The 18,755-nt window shown below is 44.7% G+C and overlaps 1 protein-coding gene across 1 annotated transcript in view; it reads left to right on the forward strand.

Annotated features, from left to right (window-relative positions):
* SYN3 (synapsin III) overlaps window positions 1-18,755 on the forward strand; it is a 451,497-nt gene that overhangs the window by 289,084 nt on the left and 143,658 nt on the right. The window lies entirely within an intron of this gene.

An 18,755-nucleotide genomic window follows, 5' to 3' on the forward strand; every position in this document is an offset into this window, starting at 1 on the left:
TGTAAAGTGGAGATAGTTACATCCTAGGGTTATATCAGGATTAAATGAATTGGTACATGTAAATTTCTTAGAACAGTGCCTAGGACCTGAGGAGTGGTCAGTGAGTAATAGCAGGAGAGGTGAATGGGGAGTTAGTACTTAATGAGTCCAGAGCTTCAGTCTGGGGAGATGAAAAGCTCTGAAGATAGATGGTGGTGATGGTTACACAGCTTAGTGCCACTGAACTGTACACTTAAAATGGTTAGAATGGTAAATTTTATGTATATGCTGCCGTAATTTTTTAAAAAGTAACAGCTATTATTATTACTTCATGGGGCCACCTTCAGCTCCTCATAGAGCTCTAGGGTAAACGTGGCATCCTGGCCAGCTGGAAGGAGGAAAGGCCTTCTCCTCCAGTATGGAGTTTAGATTCCACGCGGGACTCCAGAACCTTCTCCCTCTGAAGAGCATTAAATTCTCAAGTCCTCCAGGAGTTCCACCAAGGAAGCTGGTTACCTGGGGAGCCCTCCAAATCATAGACAGACACACAGACATATCAAAGAGAAGGACACACAGAAACACGCCCAAGGAGGCAGAAGGGAAGGGCTACTGAAGGGGTGATCTAGGAGAGAACCTTGGTCTCTGGAGATGGGTGCTCCAGGCGCTCCAGATAAGACCTTGAAGAAAACTGGATGGAGTGGGGGAGGAGTGACCAACCACATGCTCATTATATCGTCCAGGTCTTGGCTCAGGCTCTGCCCACTTGCAGTAGCCTTTCTCTCCTCTGATCCTTTCCAAAACCTCACGAACCCTCCCATGCTCTCAGGCTGGGCTGACAGCCACCTCCTGCAGAGGGCTCTCCCTGCTTCTCCAGCCCTCCCCAGTCTCTGCACTGAGCGTCAAAGCCTCAGTGTATTACTTAGTTCTAGCTCAGCTGTTGTTCACCAATCGCTTTGCATCTCCTCCTTAAAAACGGGAGTTGTGGCTTTTCTTCTCTGCACACCTCACCTTGTACACTGCCCCTAATTGTGCAGACCACACTTCCACTTTTTTAAATGATGGCATGTTGATGAATTTTTAGAAAAATAAATATATGAGATATTTCTCATCAGTACTGCCTAAAGTATGTTTCCAGGAGCACCAGTTCCATAGAATATTATGAGAGTTATTATGAGAAAAGAGGGTTCCATAGTCTTAATGTATTTGAGAAGCACTAAGCTAAGTAAAGCCAAACAGGCTTATTTATTACAGGACATATCAGAGACTATGACATGCAAACAATTACTTTAGTAGTGTGCTGGCGCCAGCTCTGACCAGCTCAAGAGAGCTGATTCTGCACATCTCTTCCCAACTCACATTCATTCATGCAACATAGGTAACTTGAAATTGGCCATAGTTGGAGTATTTACATAGTGAGAGTATTGTAGTATCAGCAAACACTACAAATCTGGGATTTCTTTTTTTCTTTTTTCAAAGAACTGGTTTACCTGCACATGCTGAATATCACTTCAAGAAGAGACTATGGCATGCAGGTTTTCCTAATGTATTTGGCCATAACATTCCTTTCTCACCTTGTGGGAAGTATTTTGAAGGAAGTAGTATTCCACAGAACATCCTTTGGGGAAAGTTGTCCTATGCAAAGATACTTTAACTAAATACCAAGGGGAAAGAATGAGAGGAACTTAGATTAATTGAGCATCTACTGTGTGCCCAGAAAGATGTTTGTGCTTTATGTACATTATTTCATTTTTATTTTCACAATGACACTGGAAAGAGATATAAATAGTACCCACATTTTACAAATGAAGAAACAAAAGATCAAAGAATTTTCCCAACTTCACACGGCCAGGAAGTGGCAGCACAAAGCCTATCTCAGTCAGGGCTTATAATGTCTAATGGGGCAGTATTTGCAACAAGGTTTAGGTAATAGTTTTAGACACGTTTGTTAAATGATGGGTAGACAGGTTATGAGCTGTATTTAGAATCTAGTCATCTAGAGTTGCCAGAGATACTTCTAGAAAAGAAAAGTTACTCAAAATCTCAACTGGCCCACATGTTGTCTTCTTCCTACTTATTATCGGCCATGCACAGAATATCCCAGGTGGAAGTGATGGAGGCCAAGCCTGTGGGGGATATTTTGGTGAGAGGATCACAGAAAGCTTCTCTGGACTGCAGATAAAACAAGGGGAAGGACATTCCAGGTAGAGGGAACAGTATATGTGAAGGCCCAGAGGCAGAACAGAGCTTGACTCAAATAACTCAAAGAAGGCCAGTGGGGCTGAAGCAGAGTGAGAAAGGGGCAAAGGGAAGGAGATGATGTTGGGTCAATCAGCAAAGGTGAGGCCCTGAAGGCCTCATTATTCCAAGTGCAGTGTGAAGCTGCTGGAAGCTTTCAAGCTGACTGACATGCCAGATGTCCTGGGAAATACATTGGGACCCCCAAATCACACAGTCTTGTAAGCTAGGGAGCTCATCAGCTATCCCCCTCAGGCTGAGCATGATAAGGGGGCCAATGCACCTTTGCTGCAGCAAATTTTCTTCCTCTGTCATAAATTAATCAACTCAGTCCATCAGTACCTGCTTATATGCAAGGCATTCTATTCCCAAACTCTGGGAATAGTGAGCAACACGTACTAGATAAATCCCAAGGAACTTACATCTAGTGGAGGAAGCAAGCGATAAAATTAATCATTTAATATGAAATTGTGATAAGCTCTATATGGAAGATAAAAGTTATGAAGAGTGTGCAGGGAGATGGGGAGAGGAGGAAGCCACATCAAGTGAGACAGTCTGGGTAGGCTTCTCTGAGGAGCTGATATTCGATCTGAAGCCTGTATGAAAAGAAGCCCCTGACCATGGGGTAACTAGAGAGTGCTCCTGGTCGAGGAAAGAGCAAGTACAAAGGCAGCCTTGACTGGAGGGTCAGGGTGAAGTCCTTCCTGCTCAGCTACAGAGATGGGCTTAATCTGGGCAAGATTATCAGACTGGGGTTAAAAAGCCAGAAGGACCATGAAGTAGGGCAGGAGCCCACATGACCATAGTCAGGTTACCAGGCCAGAGTCATTGCTGGAAGGGTTGCCATGCTGAAGAGCAGGCATCAGATACCCCATCAGAGGATCCAGCAAGTCTTGTCCTGTACCTCACTCATCTGCCCCCGCCCATAGACTAAATCCTGGAAGCCTGAATTTCCAAAAAGATGTTCAAACTTATTCAAGATATGCAGGTTTTAACAAAATTACATGAGACATCCATTTTGGCCATTCAGATTTACTGGCAAGAGGGAGATTATGGGTAATACCCAGGAGTGTTGAATAAGCCTCTTGGCTTACAAGGAACTGAGATTCATTCAAGTGATAGCAAGTTAATGAGAGCGAGGGGGCATAAGCATTTGTTTTGAGGACACTTGCACAATAATCCAGAGGAGAACAAGAAAGCCCTTGGGAAGTACAGGGATGCTAAAGAATCTTGCTTCTCTGTTAACACAGTGACTCTGCTCCTCTCTCTGTCTCTTACAACCAGCTCCTCTGCCTTATGCCTGGTTTTTTCTCCCATAATACTCTGGCTGGTGCATTGCTAACTGCCCCCTCTTGTCCACTCTTTAGCTAATGAACTTTAGACCTATTTCCCATTGCTCACTGATAAATTCTTTCCTTGTTCCCAAAATAAATTCCCAAAAGAAGAAATCTGATTGGCTCAGACCATCTCTTCATACCAAGTGATTAGCCATCCTTGGCCCAGGTGTTCACTCCTGGGCCAATCAGCTGTAGCAAAACTCAGCACTGGAGCATGTGCGGTTTTCATAAAAATCCTGGCTGGCTGCACAACTATCATGGGTGTGTAGGGTGACCTGCTCATTCCACGTGCCTGGGACTTTCCAGGTTTTAAAACTGAAAGTCTCGTGTCCCTGGATCCTCCTCAGTTCTGGACAAACTGGGAAAGTTAGTCACCCTATAGTTGTGGGTGGGGCAGTTCGCTGTGGAGTTCTGGAAGGACTGATGGAGTGACGGACACCTTTGGCATCTCAGTGGTAGTCAGGGTTTGGGGAAATCAGCATTTGTATCCACTGACAGTGGGAGAGAAGATCGTTATGACCTTTCTGGGGAGAAAATCTGGAAATATGTATAAAAAGTAAAAAAAAAAAAAAAATGTGTATCTTTGACTTAGAAACACTTGCGTAATTTAACCAAAATAATCAGCCCAGGGTGCAAAGATTCATGGGCAGAGCCATTCATTGAAGCATTATTTGTAAAAGTGAAATAATGGAAGTAACTTAAATACCAGTAGAGAATAAGTGAAATTAAACCAGAATGTATCCAATGAGTACTTCGCACCATTAAAAATGATGATGTAGCTTGTAAATATTGATGTGGAACTTTGCCATGAGATATTCTTAACAAGAAAAGGAGGTGATTAAATATTTATTATTACATGAATAATCGCATTTATGTAAAATGGGGGGGGGTGCATCTAAAAAAGTTGTGGAAATATCCCAGGGTGAGATTGCAGATGACATTCATCTTTAAACTGTTTTGATTTTTCTCAATGTTTTGCAATGAGTAGTCTTTCCATATTTGGATTTTTTCCCATTTTTTAAAGACATAAAAAAATCCTGGTCCAACAAACCTGAGGAAATAGTGTTTTCATTCAAAAGATGTTTTTATTTTCCAATTTTGTTCTGGTCCATTAACTTTAGAACACATAAGGGTTTGACTCAGGTTCCAGCTGATCCACTCGGGTTTGGTTTTGTTTAAAAACAAAAACAACGTTGACTCCATCTGAATTACATTTATAGAAAATTAATATTGGGGTTTGGTTTAGGATTCGGCCAGTTAAGCAGTTGGTTCCTATTCTTGGTTCATGGTTTGATGCAGTTCAAGTCATTCCTCAGAATTCCCACAATAACTCTGAATAGTTGGAATGAAGGCAGAGAGGTTTGGAACCTGAATTATCCAGAAAATTGCTGTATCTCTCAGCCTGGAAGGGCCTGCAAACATCCATTCCCCCAGGGCACAGAACAAAGCCACAGCTGGGACATTTCCAGAAGGCCTGTTGACCCTGACCATGGTGTGGCCAGAGCAGCACTGCCCTGGGACCTCGGCTCCACTGCAGCTCTTAACCTCTGCTTGCTCTCATGAGACAGGGGCCAGCCCCATGGCCCAGCAGGGCTTCGGGGCTTCCCTCTTCCATGCCAGGCCCAGGCATGGTCACCCAAAGCAGCTTCATTTGGTCTGTGCAATCCTTGGTAGAATTCCTGCAGCATGAGGTAATCGTTCAGCCAAAGCTGCCATGCCAAAAAATGGCTTGCTTAAGGACAGTGTGAGTGGTGACCAGAGCTCATCACCAACAAAACATGCATTTTGCTCCTTTTTAATGTCTTTAAAGGTGTGCCCCCTGGCTGTGTGGAGGCCTTGGTAAGGAGAAGGTGAAGGAGATGTAAAGATGAAAGGGAGGCAAGCGTGATGAAGGTCAGTTCCTGCCTTAGACAAGTGCTTCTGTGAGGTGAGCTGGGGCAGTACACTAACCCCAGCCACCAGACACAGTCCCCAAAGAGCCCTGGAGGACCCTACTCCCTGATGCTTTCCTAGAGACCATCTAAGCCTCGGCCGGGATGGTTTTACAGCTGTGTTCTGAAATCACTAGGTGGGTACCTCAGTTTCCTCATTTGTGAACAAGAAGAGGAAAAGCATGCCTCTCTCCCAGGGTTGTCATGAATATTAAATGAAATAATCTTTCTGAAATTGCCTGCTGTACAGCCTGCCACCAGAGGTGTCCTAAGGGCAGTAGGAATGATATGCCTGGGGTGCAGGTTAAAAGGGGCTGCATCACATGTAGATAATTTTAAGAACATTATAAAGTTCACTAAAATCCATTGTTTATGATCTGCACACATCAACTTTTCTAAATAACGTCAGTAATAAATACCCTTCATCATTTATGTTGACCCCTCTAACCATCCCTGAGCTGGACACACCATTGCCTGCCACTGACTGTACACTCATCAATGATAGATTCTGCTCTTGTATTATTAAATGTTATGTGATTATAACACATAATCTGATGCTCTGCACACAGATGAGAAACAATGTGGTTTCTCATCTGTGTGCAGGTACTGGCAATTTACAGAACGTTTTGACAGGCATATTCCCTCCTAATTCTCACACTGACCCTACAATATAGGTACAATTGTGCCCATTTTACAGATGAGGAGACAGAGGCTTGGGCAGGTAAAGTGTCCAGGGGCATTTATGAAAGTTAGATACAGTGCCTCCAAGCCCCTTCCCCACCAGTCCAAGGCTTAAAGCATTACCTCCAGAGGTTCTCAGGAGGGAGAGAACAGACCAAGCCATTAGTGCTTGGAGCTCATTGGTAGAGAGAGGAGACGGGGAAACACTCCTAATTCATACTAGGCACTCCCACTTCTTATCATATTTAGGCCTCCTAGAAGCCTCTAGAGGCAGGTACTATCCTCAGTTCACAGGAAAGGACACCACATCTCAGGAAGATAAAGTTTACTTACCTGAAGGCACAAGGACAAATAAGAGCCAGAGCCTAAAAGCGAACGCTGGTCACTTTGAGACTAACGCCGCTCACCTCCCTCTTTTCGAAGTGGCCCTGAGCAGAAGAATGGCTTGACAGCACAGCTGACTGGGAAGGGAGTGAAGATTTGAGCTTCTGAATAAGGGGTGCTTGGGAAAAGGAATGCTGAGTCCCATGCTTCTCAGAATCACTGGTGGTTCCAAGTTGAGGTCGAGGGATGAAAGAGATGACTCAAGTATTCTCCATATGGCCTGGGTTTTTCCTGACTTACGCTAACACGAGTCCCTGATCAGTTGTGTGGCAAGTGCCCATGGCTCCTGGGGAGGCGAAGGAACGTGTCCGCGTCTGCTCACTGATTCTAAGCTTGCATCACTGGAGAGGGGCTGGGGCTGGGAATCGTCATTCATTGGTTCATTTATTACCCATCATGAGTTTTTATCAATATTTTTATTTGTGTTATTATAGTAATATATGCTCACGTTAAAAATTCAAAAGATGCTGAAGGGAAGACAGAAAAAATCAAAAGTCACAGAAAGAGATCATCTTAAAGGAAGAGTGACATTCAGATATGGGTGGGATGACACAGGAGGCAACAGGAGGAAGCTGGTCTCTTAGAAGTGAGTCAGGGAGGCCAGGAGTGTCCAGCCCTCCAGGGAATGACAAGGGCCAGGGAGGAAGGTGAGGGGCCATTAGAGTGGAGGTGAGTGATTTTGGAGCAAAGAGGAGAAGAGGGAGCAGGTCTGGAACAAGATGCAGGACCCTCCTGGAGAAAGGGCGAGAGCAGAACACAGGGTGCCGATGAGAAAGACTGGTCAGAGGCCGAAGGGGCCTCAGCGCCAGAGGGCTCTACATCCATGAAGTGAACATCAATTTGCTGCAGATGAATTCCTTCTTTGCCTCCCTCCTCAGATCCTCCATCTGCCCCTCAGTTGCCCCCTCTCTTCCCCTTAGTCTCTTTTTTCTGCCCCTCGGTCTTCCCCTTCTGCCAGAAGAATTCCCTTTAACATTTCTTTTCATGCGGATCTGCTGGCAATGAATCATCTCAGCTTTTGTTGATGTGTACAAGTCTTAATTTTGCCTTAATTTTTTAAAGATATTTTGGGGAATACAGAATCCAAATTTGACTCTTTTCTGTTTCAGCACTTTAAAAACATTGTTCCATTTTTCTTCTAGCCCATATGGTTTCTCTTGCGACGTCCACTATCATTCTTGTCCTTGTTCCTCTGTACTTAAGGTGTCTTTTTTCTCGGGCTGCTTTTATTTATTTATTTTTAATTTTTTTTATTGAAGTATAGTTGATTTACAGAAGGGCTTGTGTCATGTCAACTTGAGTCTCATGTCCTATCCTGAAGCTGGAGTTGGGATCAGCTAAGCATTAGACCACATCCCTTCCAGGGTGGCTGCTGTCCAAGGCTTGGGCTGCTTGGGGAAAATCTGCAGGATCCCCAAAGAACATGTATGCCTTTGGATTTCACAAATTTTACGTAAGCCTAAGACTCTCATAATCTCCATGGTCAGTCCCCAAGTTAACCCTGAAAGTTGCCCAAAGGAGGGAAGAGCCAAGCCTGTTTTTAAAAGGTGAAGCATCTGAAAGCCTTGGAATTCAGAGGTCTTATATGACATTTCAGGCAGAAATTTTTAATTACCAGAAAGATCACTTATTCTAGGGATCAGAGAACCTGAGTTCTGGGCCTGAGATTCATTGCACAGTGTTGAGAAAATAACTTCCCATCTGTGGTCTCCAGTTTCTCTGTCTAAAACAGATTGGGCTAGATGACCTGTAAGTGCCTTTCCATTTACGACATCCCAAAGAATTCTATGTGCTGGGCCCTATCTCAAGGTGCTTAAAATCCTAGAATTGAAGTGAAGGGTGGACTGTCCTTCTGATATCCCACTAAGATATTCTATTTCTTGCAAATGTGCTTATATAGAAATCTAAAGAGGCCTTGTAGATTAAAAACAAAAATCCCACCTTGGACTTCACAACTGAAACAGCTCTTAGAATCTTAGAACTTTATCCTGAAGTGAATCTTATATATATATTCAGTCTTTCGTCATCGTTTGAAAATTGAGGAAATGGGGTCCCAAGAGGGGAGGTGATTTGTCCGAGGTGATACAGTGAGTCCATGGTTGAACCTAACCCTGCCTTCCCCACAGCGTACACCCTGAATCCCACACGACTGTTTCTTCACCACCCCCTCTCCCCTTTGGCACCACCTCCTGTCTCTGCAAGCTCTGCTGTCTCTGCGGTGGAACATTCCTGCACAGAGGGGATTAAAAGAGCAGGGGTGGAATGCTAATCTCCCTGCCCATTGGCAATAGCCTCTCTCCTGAACCGAGCCCAGCAGGCCTTGGCTCAGGGGAAGCCAGCAGCCCTGGGTTGTCAGAACCAACGTCAATCCACGTGCCATGAGCTGTCCACACACTGTATTCTGTCAAGTAAAGCCCCCAAAACAAGTGCTCTTAGGTGGGGTCACTGCTGAGTTTGGGTGTTGTCTGGAGCCTTTCTGGGCCAACTCTGTCCATGTACCTTGCCAAGCTCAATGGAGCCATGGGAGACCCTGGGCCAAGCTTTGTGTGAAGCCAGGCCAAGTTTCAGAGTGTCCAGCGCCAAGGCTCAACGTCTGGTTCAGTGGAGAAAGTACGAGGTCCAGATGCCTGTCTCCAGTCAACTTCTTTTTGGCTTTCTGACCTTGGACCTAGATGACCTGTTGGAGCCTCATGACCTGTGTGTATAAAATGGAGACAGTGTCACCTCCCCATCTTGGAGCACCTTATCCACTTTCTCCCATCTTATGCACTGGGTACTTGCAGAAGTCTGAGGTCCCATATCTACCTTACATACAGAGAGGATAAATAATATTTACTCTCTAGTTGGCTCTCAATCACCCATTAAAGAGTGGTATTAAGGGTGTGGATGCACTAAAATTCTTCCAATAACAATGAGTATTTCCAAACCCATTCACTAATGACCTAAAATGATCCAGAAGCTTTGCTAAGTACTAAAGATAACAGAGCTAACAATGCACCATCATTGCCTTCAAGGGACTTTTAATGATGAAGAAAAACAAACAAGGATTACTATTATCTATAAACCACTGGCTTCTAAGGAGAGATAGAAGGACTTTGCTGAGTACTTACGTCTGGAATATCTGGGATAAGACCGATTTGCTCTATGGAAGAAAGAGTGAGAGATATTAGGGAAGGGATGAAGAGATGGGGAACAAGTACATACACGCTGGCAAAATAGTGTCCTGTGTAGTAAGAGTAAGTGAGAAGCCCTAGTTAGCAACTCAGCCAAAGAAACAGGGAGAAAAACCATGTTAAGTGGAAATTTATGAGGTTACATGATGTCAAATTCCCTTTAGACTCCTCCCGCCCAGAAGTCTTCAGTAAAATCTTCCATGTCAGTTTTTTTTTTTTTCCTGAGTAATATAAAGAGGTGCCAAGTCCCATGTTCTAGAGAGCATGAGGCCAGGACAGGATATCCATTGCTACAATAATGGTGTGTAACAAACAACCCCCAAACTTCAATATATAATAGTAATTCTTTATTGCTTATGAATCTGGGGTCAGCTGGGGTTAGCTAAGAGGCTCTTCTGATCTTGATTACTCTTGCTCACATGTCTGGGGTCAGCTAGGTGTTAAGGATAGCCTTGACTGAGTGACTAGGGCACCTTGGCTCTGCTCCACATATCTCTCTTGCTGCAGCAGGCTAGCTCAGGCATGTTCTCATGTTGATGGCAGAGTTATAAGAGCTCAAGTGCAAGTGCTTCTTCAAGTCTATACTTGCTTCAACTTTCTGAACATCCCACTGGCCAGAGTAAGTCAGATGAGATGACCAAACTCAGAATCAAGGAGTGGAAAATATACTTTGCCTGTTAATGGACAGGGATGGACAGCATTCGAGGTGGTGGCTGTTCTTTCAGCCTGAGGACTACCTGAGGAGCAGTGTCCCCACCTGACCCTCTGTGGACATGTGGCATAAGCAAGAAATAAGCTTTCTTTGTTTTAAGATACGAGATTTGGGGGTTTTGTTACTGCAGTAAACCTAGCAATCCTAGCCTTTCATTACTGGTATAACCATCTTATATTGATTGCTTATAACGTGCCAGGTACCATGGTAAGAACTTTATGTACATTTGGTATTTATTCATTCCACAAATATTGACTGTCTCTTTCATGTCTAAGACTGAACTCAATTCATCCTCATAACAATCCAGCAAGGTAGATACTACTATCTCAATGTTATAGGTAAAGAAACTGAAGCTCAAATTGCTTAAATAATTTGTCCAAAGTCATACAGCCAGTAAATGGCAGAGCAGGATTTAAACACAGGTCTGATGGATTCCAAGGATCAAGCTCTTAGCTACTCTATCCTACTATTTTTCTATCAATGCCCCTTCCTGGGGACTGTCACAGGAAAAGTAACTTGCCATTAGAAGTGGATTTGAATATAGTGGACCACTTAGTTCAGGGCATTTAAAGCAGGAAAGAGTCTTCTACTTGGTCAGGCTCCCTCACACATGTTTGATCCACACCCTAGTCCCACTTAATGTCCATGGCTTTTAACACCAGCTTGAGTGGCAGTGCACCTGGCATCCCCACCAGTGAGTTTTGTTTCCCCAGACAGAGATTTTCTTTCCCCAGTGTCACATCTTACAGCCAAGCTGCAAGGAGACACGTCGTTAGATGTTGGCTTGGCAGCCGGAAGCCTGCTGAGCCATGGTCCAGGCTCTAACCACACCTCATCCAGGGGAGGGCTGAATCAGTGCGGAGAGAGAAGGCACAAGCCTTAAGCCAAACCGTGATAGGAAGGGGAAGTAGAGAAGAGAGAATGGAGCAGGCCTGACAATCCCTCTCCTTACCTTTCCCCTTAAGAGAGAAAAGAGAGGAGATAGAAAGATTAAGTCAAGAGTGAGGAAGGTGGGAAGAGCAGTTTTCACCCACTCAGGACAGGAATTCATTCATCCTTTCATCCACGAGGCATTTATTCAGCATCTACTCTGTGTCAGTCATGATGCTGGGGACTGGAAAATATCAGACAGTTAAATCATGGTCCCCATTTAGAGGAGATCACAGATTGGTAGGAGAGACAGATTGGTAAACAAGTTAAAAGATGTTTATTGTACTCCCTTCTCTGAAATCCACTGAAAACAACACAAAGAATAAAAATAATAAAGACAATTCCATCTTCAGTGAAACTAGGAAATCACTATGGGGCTGAGATGATTTAACTCCTTACCAGAGTTCATTCTTGTCTTTCTACAATAGAGAAGAGTAGGTAGGGAACAGCTGCCCAGGCAGGGGCCACATTTCTCAGCCTCCCCATTGCATATCACTGAGCCATGTGACTAGTTCTCATAGTTGGAACATGCACAGAAGTGATCTGGGCCACTTCTGGGCCAAGGTGGTTAAGAGATGGGTGTACCTTTCCCCTCCTCCTCTTCTTCCTCCTTCTTCTTCCTCCTCCAACTTGCTAGAGAGCAAAGGAGTAGAGGTGTGGGTGGGCCAATGAAAAGTGAGGTTCTTTGTAGTGACTCAGTTCCACAAGGTGGGAGGGCAAGAGAGGCAGGGCCAAAGGAGGCACTGTGTAGGTAGCTAGCATTATTTTTTCAGCCTTGACTCCCATTCCTTAAATGTCTTTGAGGTGAGGTAGAAGAGAGAGGGAAGCAACAATCAGACTTGAAGCTAATCACCAGAAGAGATACACATAAACGTTAAATGACCAGTCAGAGGGCCAATGAGCTACGAGTCTTCCTTGTGACCCACACTGAATTCGCCCCTGGGGGAATGCTTGGAAACCCAGGCAGAGCATATTTGGTAACAGATTCTGAGACAAGAAACTCACGGGGAATCTGCTGGCAGCCCTAGCTTACTGCCTTATCCCACCCCATTACATCCCTTAGAAAATAACAGACCAGAGTAAAATATTTCCAAAGTAAAACTTCATATATGCAGACAGGATCTAATATGGAGTAACAAAAATTGAAAATAATAATAAAACTCTAATAGAGCGAAAAAATAGCATCAGCAAGATGTGGAATTTATTCAGTTGAGAGCAGAGCCAGTAATATAGAGAGTAGAGATTTTCTTAAAAATAGAAGAAAAGGGAAAATAATGAAAACAATGAAATAAGATAGAAGGCAATACTTATGAAATACAAAGCGTATTCAAATATGCATGCTGGGCATTCCTGAAGAAAAGAACAGAACAAGGGGACAAATATATTCAAAAATAATATAGAAGAAAACTTTTTCTGAATTAACGAAATGCCTGAATCTACAGAATTTAAAAAAAAATAGCCTCAATATATTATGGAACTTTGATGGACAATATTCAGATAGTAAAATCAGGAAATATTCTAAAGAAAACATCAGGCTGACCTGCGACTTTATCCTTTAATGCCAAAAGACGTGGTAGCAATGGGTACAAAATTCTGAAGGTAAAGAGTGTGTTCTCAAATTTGATAGCCAGTCTGGTTGTCTTTCATGTATAAAAGTAGTGGGAAGACATTCACAACACACAGACTCAGAAAAAATAGGACACCGCCCTCATAAGTTCATGGTGGATGTGGGAGGAATAGGGGACTTGATAATGAAAGTTAGTCTCCCAAAAGATATATCAAAATTACCAATTTAGGGAAGGAGAAGCTATGAAATTCATGAGTTGGTGGTAAACACTATACTCATTTAAATATAGAACTAAGACTAAACAGCTGTGGGGATTATGGTTACAGAACAGAATGTAAATGTGCTAAACCACAGCCGCGTATAAAAAGAAATCACTTAACCAACAACAATGGCAGAGGAAGGGATGTGGGGAGATGTATATATGCCTTGACTTTTACATCTTACATGGTGGAGAATCTGTGAATTGGATATGGAATAAAATTGATAAATCAAGAGATAAATGTTTAGGTATACTGTTTAAAGCTGTAAGAATGACCACTTCAAGGACTAAAAACAAACTAAACCTTCCAAACCATTAGAAGAAGATAGTGGGGGGAAAAGAAACCTCATAAATGAAATGAGAGAGAGAGAGAAGGAGGTGGGGAGGAAGAGGGAGAGGGAGGGAGGAAGGGAGGAAAGAAGGAAGGGAAGGGAAGGGAAGAGGGAGGGAGGGAGGGAAGAGGAAGGAAGGGAAGAAGGAAGGAAGGAACCATATAGCAAAATATAGAAAATGAAGTAAACATTTTTTTAATAAAATAAAATGACTGATTTTAGGCCAAACATTGATAGAGCATTAATATAAACAGAATGTGCTTTTCTACAGATATAAATATGTCCAACAAGGGAAAAGTACAAATTACATAACAATAGCTTTATATGATCCATTTTGGATCAAACAACTAACTCTACATACCCACATCCTCATATATGCTTACTTATACGTAAAAATTTCTGGAAACCTTCCAAAGAAATTGCTAATAATGATTAGCTTTGGGGGATGGTGCTGGAAAGATTAGAGGAGGAGAGAGATTTTATTCTTCACTTTATACAGAAAACGTGTTACATCTATATTTTAATATGTAACTTAAATATCAAGGAAGTATAATACAATATGAAAAATGCCATAGTGGCAGAACGTACAAAGAGCTTTGGAAGGTCACAGGAGGGAAGAGCTAATTATGACTGAAGGAGTTAGAAAAGGCTTCAGAAAGTAGATGACATGCGACCTGAGCCTTAAAGAATGACTGTCATTTTTTGAAGTACAGATCAAGCAGACAAGGCAGAAGCAACAGAGGCAGAAAATTACATGTATTTTTCACAAATGATGAGCATTCCTGGGGTGATGGGAGCACATGGCGTATGTGCGTGCTGGAAGCTTGGGTCCACTCCTCCCTGGGACTGAATGCAGGCTAATTGACAAGCCGTGCAGAAGTCTGAGAAGAATGCAACAGAAAGAATAGGATGTTTCTAGGGGAAGGACCAAGGCTGGCCATCCCCTGAGCATCAGCAGGAGAGCAGGCAAGCAGAGGTGGATTCTCAGGGCCCCCTGCACTCCCACTCAGCTCAGCCTGGTTTCCCTGCCCCCATGCCCACCCCCAATCCCCACCCTCAGGAGCAGGCAGGGGGTGTTGGCAGCAGTTTCTGAATGGAAGGACCTACCAGCTTGTGTGTTTGGCTGGTACTCTTTTGGTTACATGTCTATTTCGTTCTTTTCTCCCTGCAGACCAGCTTTTTATTATTTTTATTTATTTATTTATTTGCTTTTCTGTACCAAATGGCAAAAAAATGACCACTCCAGCTCTAGGGTAACATCACGTCCCTGCTGCAGGGCTGCCAATCATCCCACTAGTTTTGCTGTTTTTGTTCCAAATTCTCAAGCGAGACCATCTGATTGGCTAGCATGAGTCAAGGGTCCAGTATGGTCCAATTGGCTCTAGTCAAGGGTCTGAAGTCTAGGGAATAGAAATATGGCCCCAGGAGCCCACTTTATGCACATAGGTGATGGGCAGTTTTTGGAGAATGTAGTGAGGGTCTGAAGATGTCTTGTAGACTCTGCCCCTATTGGTGGGCATGGTAACAGGTGGCTGTGTCCCTTCCCTTTGTCCCTCTCTCTCTGACCCAGGCTCCACTTGTACTTAGCACCCGCTTTCCCCTCTCAGACCTGAGGTTGGCTCGCAGCATTCTGGGGGCAGCTTAAGCCAAGCGTTCTTCCCCATAACTACCTTCTTTCCTCTTTTCCCTCAGGCCGAAAGCGCGCCTGCAAAGTCTTCCTACCCCCATCTCCACCATCACTGGTTTCACTGAGATGCCCCAGATTGTGTCAGGGTAGATGTAAAAATGCCCGCACTTTCCCAGAATACAAAAGTCTATTTTCTGTTAAGTGTGACCTTTGCTAAACCTTGCCAGACACACGAGCACCTGGTTTCCTTTTAAAGCCTCCCGGAAGAGATTACAAGTGCCAGTGGCCAGTCATTCCTGGATTCACCCCAAAGGGAAGATCTTACACACAGTTAACCGGTAGCTCAAGAGGGTCACTAGCTGCCTTCAGCTCAGCCTTCATGGGTGGCATCCACCTGGCCAGTCTGATAAGCACAGCAGTCCTGGCAAACATTTTCATCTTGATTTTGAATCAAGCCATGTTGATGTTTCACAGGGTCCAGGGCATAGATGTGGGAGCTTCCCCCCAGCCCCCCACCAGCAAGGTCCCACTGGTCCATCTCTGTGAGACTGCAGGAGGGGAAAGGGAAGTTCTGGAAGAGAAACAAGAGGTGAGCAACCATGACTGAGAAACGAAGCTTTAAGGAGGGGGTTACTCCACCAAGGCATCACTCCCTCTTCATCACCATTTTGGCTTCGCCTGCAGCCTGAGCCCACATCCTCCTCATCCTGGGAGGCTCACATTCTCAAGTGAGACCATCTGATTGGCTAGCATGAGTCAAGTCACATTCAGTGCCACCACCTCTTTCCTGCTAGTCCAGCTTCTGTGTCTGGAGTGTGGTACCTGTGGGCCTCTCTGTCTTCTTCGGAGGGAGCAAGTACATGAGCCCTCGACACCCCACGTGGACAGAGGAAACGAAGGCACAGTGGCCTCCACTCTGAAATCAGAACTCTCTCTGGTGCCCTTCCCTGATAGTCTTTAACTTCTCACTCCCTGCCTTCCTAGGAGTACCTGATCTGCCTTCTGCCTGCTAGAGCTCTCACCTGGTAGAGGGATGCAGGGCAGGTGGAGAATTACCCTCCCAGCACGCCGTATCTCCTGCTGGACATGCTGGGGACAGTGCAGAAAGTGAACCAAGGGCGTTGGGAGTTGGAAGGGGGCTCGTTGTGAGTGCAGGAAAATGGGTGACACTGCTGCGCTCTATGTAAGTGGCCCGAATCCAAATAAGGTCATAACAGCTGTCTCCAGTCCGTCTGAGCCTCAGGAATCCAGGAAGCCCAGAGCAGTGAGAAGGCGGTCAGGAAGGAGGCTGGACCAGGCAGTCCAGCTGCCTCATCAACCTGCTTGGTGACCTTGGGCAAGCGACATTCTCTGAGCTATAGTTTTCTCATCTATAAAAAAGAGCTAAGAACGGTTGGTACTCAATAAAAAGTAGCTGCTGTAATTTTTGTTATTTAGAAAACAGAGAAAGCAGGTATGAATTCCAATTCCTATTTGTGCCGGGGGATGCCCTGGAACAAACTCAGAACCAGGTGGCCTCTGGGCCTTTGGGGTGGGAGTAGATCTCAGAGCAAAGGTTACAGTCAGAATGAATGGCTTCCTATATATTAGCAGTGGTGCTCATGATGTCCTGTGAAATGGGAATCAGTATTCCTGTTTTACAGATGCAGCAACTTAGACTCCAAGTAGTTCAGTCACCCAACTATTAGGTGGTAAAACTGGGATCTGAACCAGGTCTGTCTGGCTCCAACGCCCAGAGGCCGTTCACTTTCCAACCTCACCCCAACCCCTCACTAACACTCATACTAACACCCAACGAGGGTGCTTTGGCCACTTCCCTAGACTGGACTTTTCAGCTGCCAATCTAAGCAGAGACCCTCCCTTCCCTAACCCATCTCTATGATCTTGTACTCCACCCCCATCCCCACTACCCCTAGCCCTACCAAAAGCTAGAGGAGGAAAGAAAATAATTTTCTTAGTGCCCATTATTTGCTGGGTGTTCCCACCACTAATCCTAAAAGATATGTTATTATTACCATTTTACAGTTAAGGGGACTGAGGCTTGGGCGCTTAGGTCAGCTGCCCAAGGCCCGTGCTAACACTTGGAAGAGCAAGGATTCAAAGCTGGCTTTGCTCACTCCCTGGCTGTTGTCCAAGACGGCCTCTCACAGGACACCAGCCCAGGTATTTTACCTGCCAAGGGCTGCCTCAGGACAGCCCCAGGACTGAAAACATAGCCCAGCACTGGAGGCAAAGGGGTGCTTCCATCCAGCGAGTAAATCGGGAAACAAACATGGCTAGACAGCCCCCAGGTGGGGAATTTGGGAGGAATGGGAGCAATGGAGGATGGGACTTTGCCTGAGGGCCAGGTATAAAAAGTCTTTCTGAAAAACTGGGTACAGAGACTTGGAGGTGAAACATGGGCTACCATCCAAGCCTCTGGATTTAGGAGTTGTTTTCCAAATTCCTGTCAGAAATCCCATAATTAAAAAGGATTGAAAGCAGGTCATTACATCCCAAGCAGCAGACAGTGGGGATAAAGAGTTTTCAGGCTGCCCAGCACCGGCTAACAAAGGGAAAAATATTTCTCTTTCCCCAGATGCTAACCAAGTAGCATTCCCCCAGGCAAGACTTCCTACCACTGAAAAATATATATGAATACCAGTTCTGAATCAGGAAGCAACAGAAGTCAAATATCCACCCAGCTGTCAGAGCCCGAAGCACAGGACAGGACCCCAGGCTAAGGACTCAAGGATAGGGGCTTATGTTCTCATGTGCCCCAGACCTATGGAGTCACTTATTGCCCCACTTAACCCTCAGTTTCCTCATCTGTGAAATGGCCAACATGGAAGTTGTGTTGAAGGCTTCATTGGATGTTCTGATAGATAGAGGTATACAGATCTAAGCAAGCATTTACTCAGCATCAGCCAAATATGTATTGAGTGCTATAATATGCACTCTGACAGTCACTGGGGATATAAAGAGTTGAACAAGACAGACACAGTCTTTATTCTGGAAGTGCCCTCCAGTCTCACAGAGGCAGTAGATAGAAAACAGATAAAAGCAGTTCGTTATTGAACTAGGATTGTGCTAGGTGCTATGAAGGTGAATTACAGGATGACCTGACCTGAGAAGGATTCCTCAAAAAGGTGACATTTGGGCTGAGATGATAAGAATAAAAATCACAATAGCTAACACTTATATAGCACTTACGATGGACCAGCACTGTTCTGAGACCTCAATGATTAGTTGGGATAAACACTAAGAAGAGACATGGAGAGAGAACTCCAAACAAGTGGAATGGCATGGACAAAGTCCTTTAGAGGAGAGGAAAATGACAGGTTGAAGGAGCTGAAAGTCTAGAGTGAGGAGGGGAGAGGTACAAGACAGGGTCAAAGAGGGCGGTGGGGCCGTGATGAGATCAGAGAGTAGTTAGGAAGCCACTGCAGCGGGACTTAGGTGGTAGCAATGGAAAGGGAGAGAAACAGGATGGATGCAAAATATATTTAGGAGGTAGACTTAATGGGTCTTCATGCTTGATCAGTGCCAAGGATAACACCCAGCCTTCTAGCCTGGGCACCTGATGGGATGCCGGTGCCAGTTCCCTAAGATAGGGAAAGCTGGAGGAG

Source organism: Eubalaena glacialis, chromosome 11, assembly GCF_028564815.1.
Source record: "Eubalaena glacialis isolate mEubGla1 chromosome 11, mEubGla1.1.hap2.+ XY, whole genome shotgun sequence".
Lineage (NCBI taxonomy): Eukaryota > Metazoa > Chordata > Mammalia > Artiodactyla > Balaenidae > Eubalaena > Eubalaena glacialis.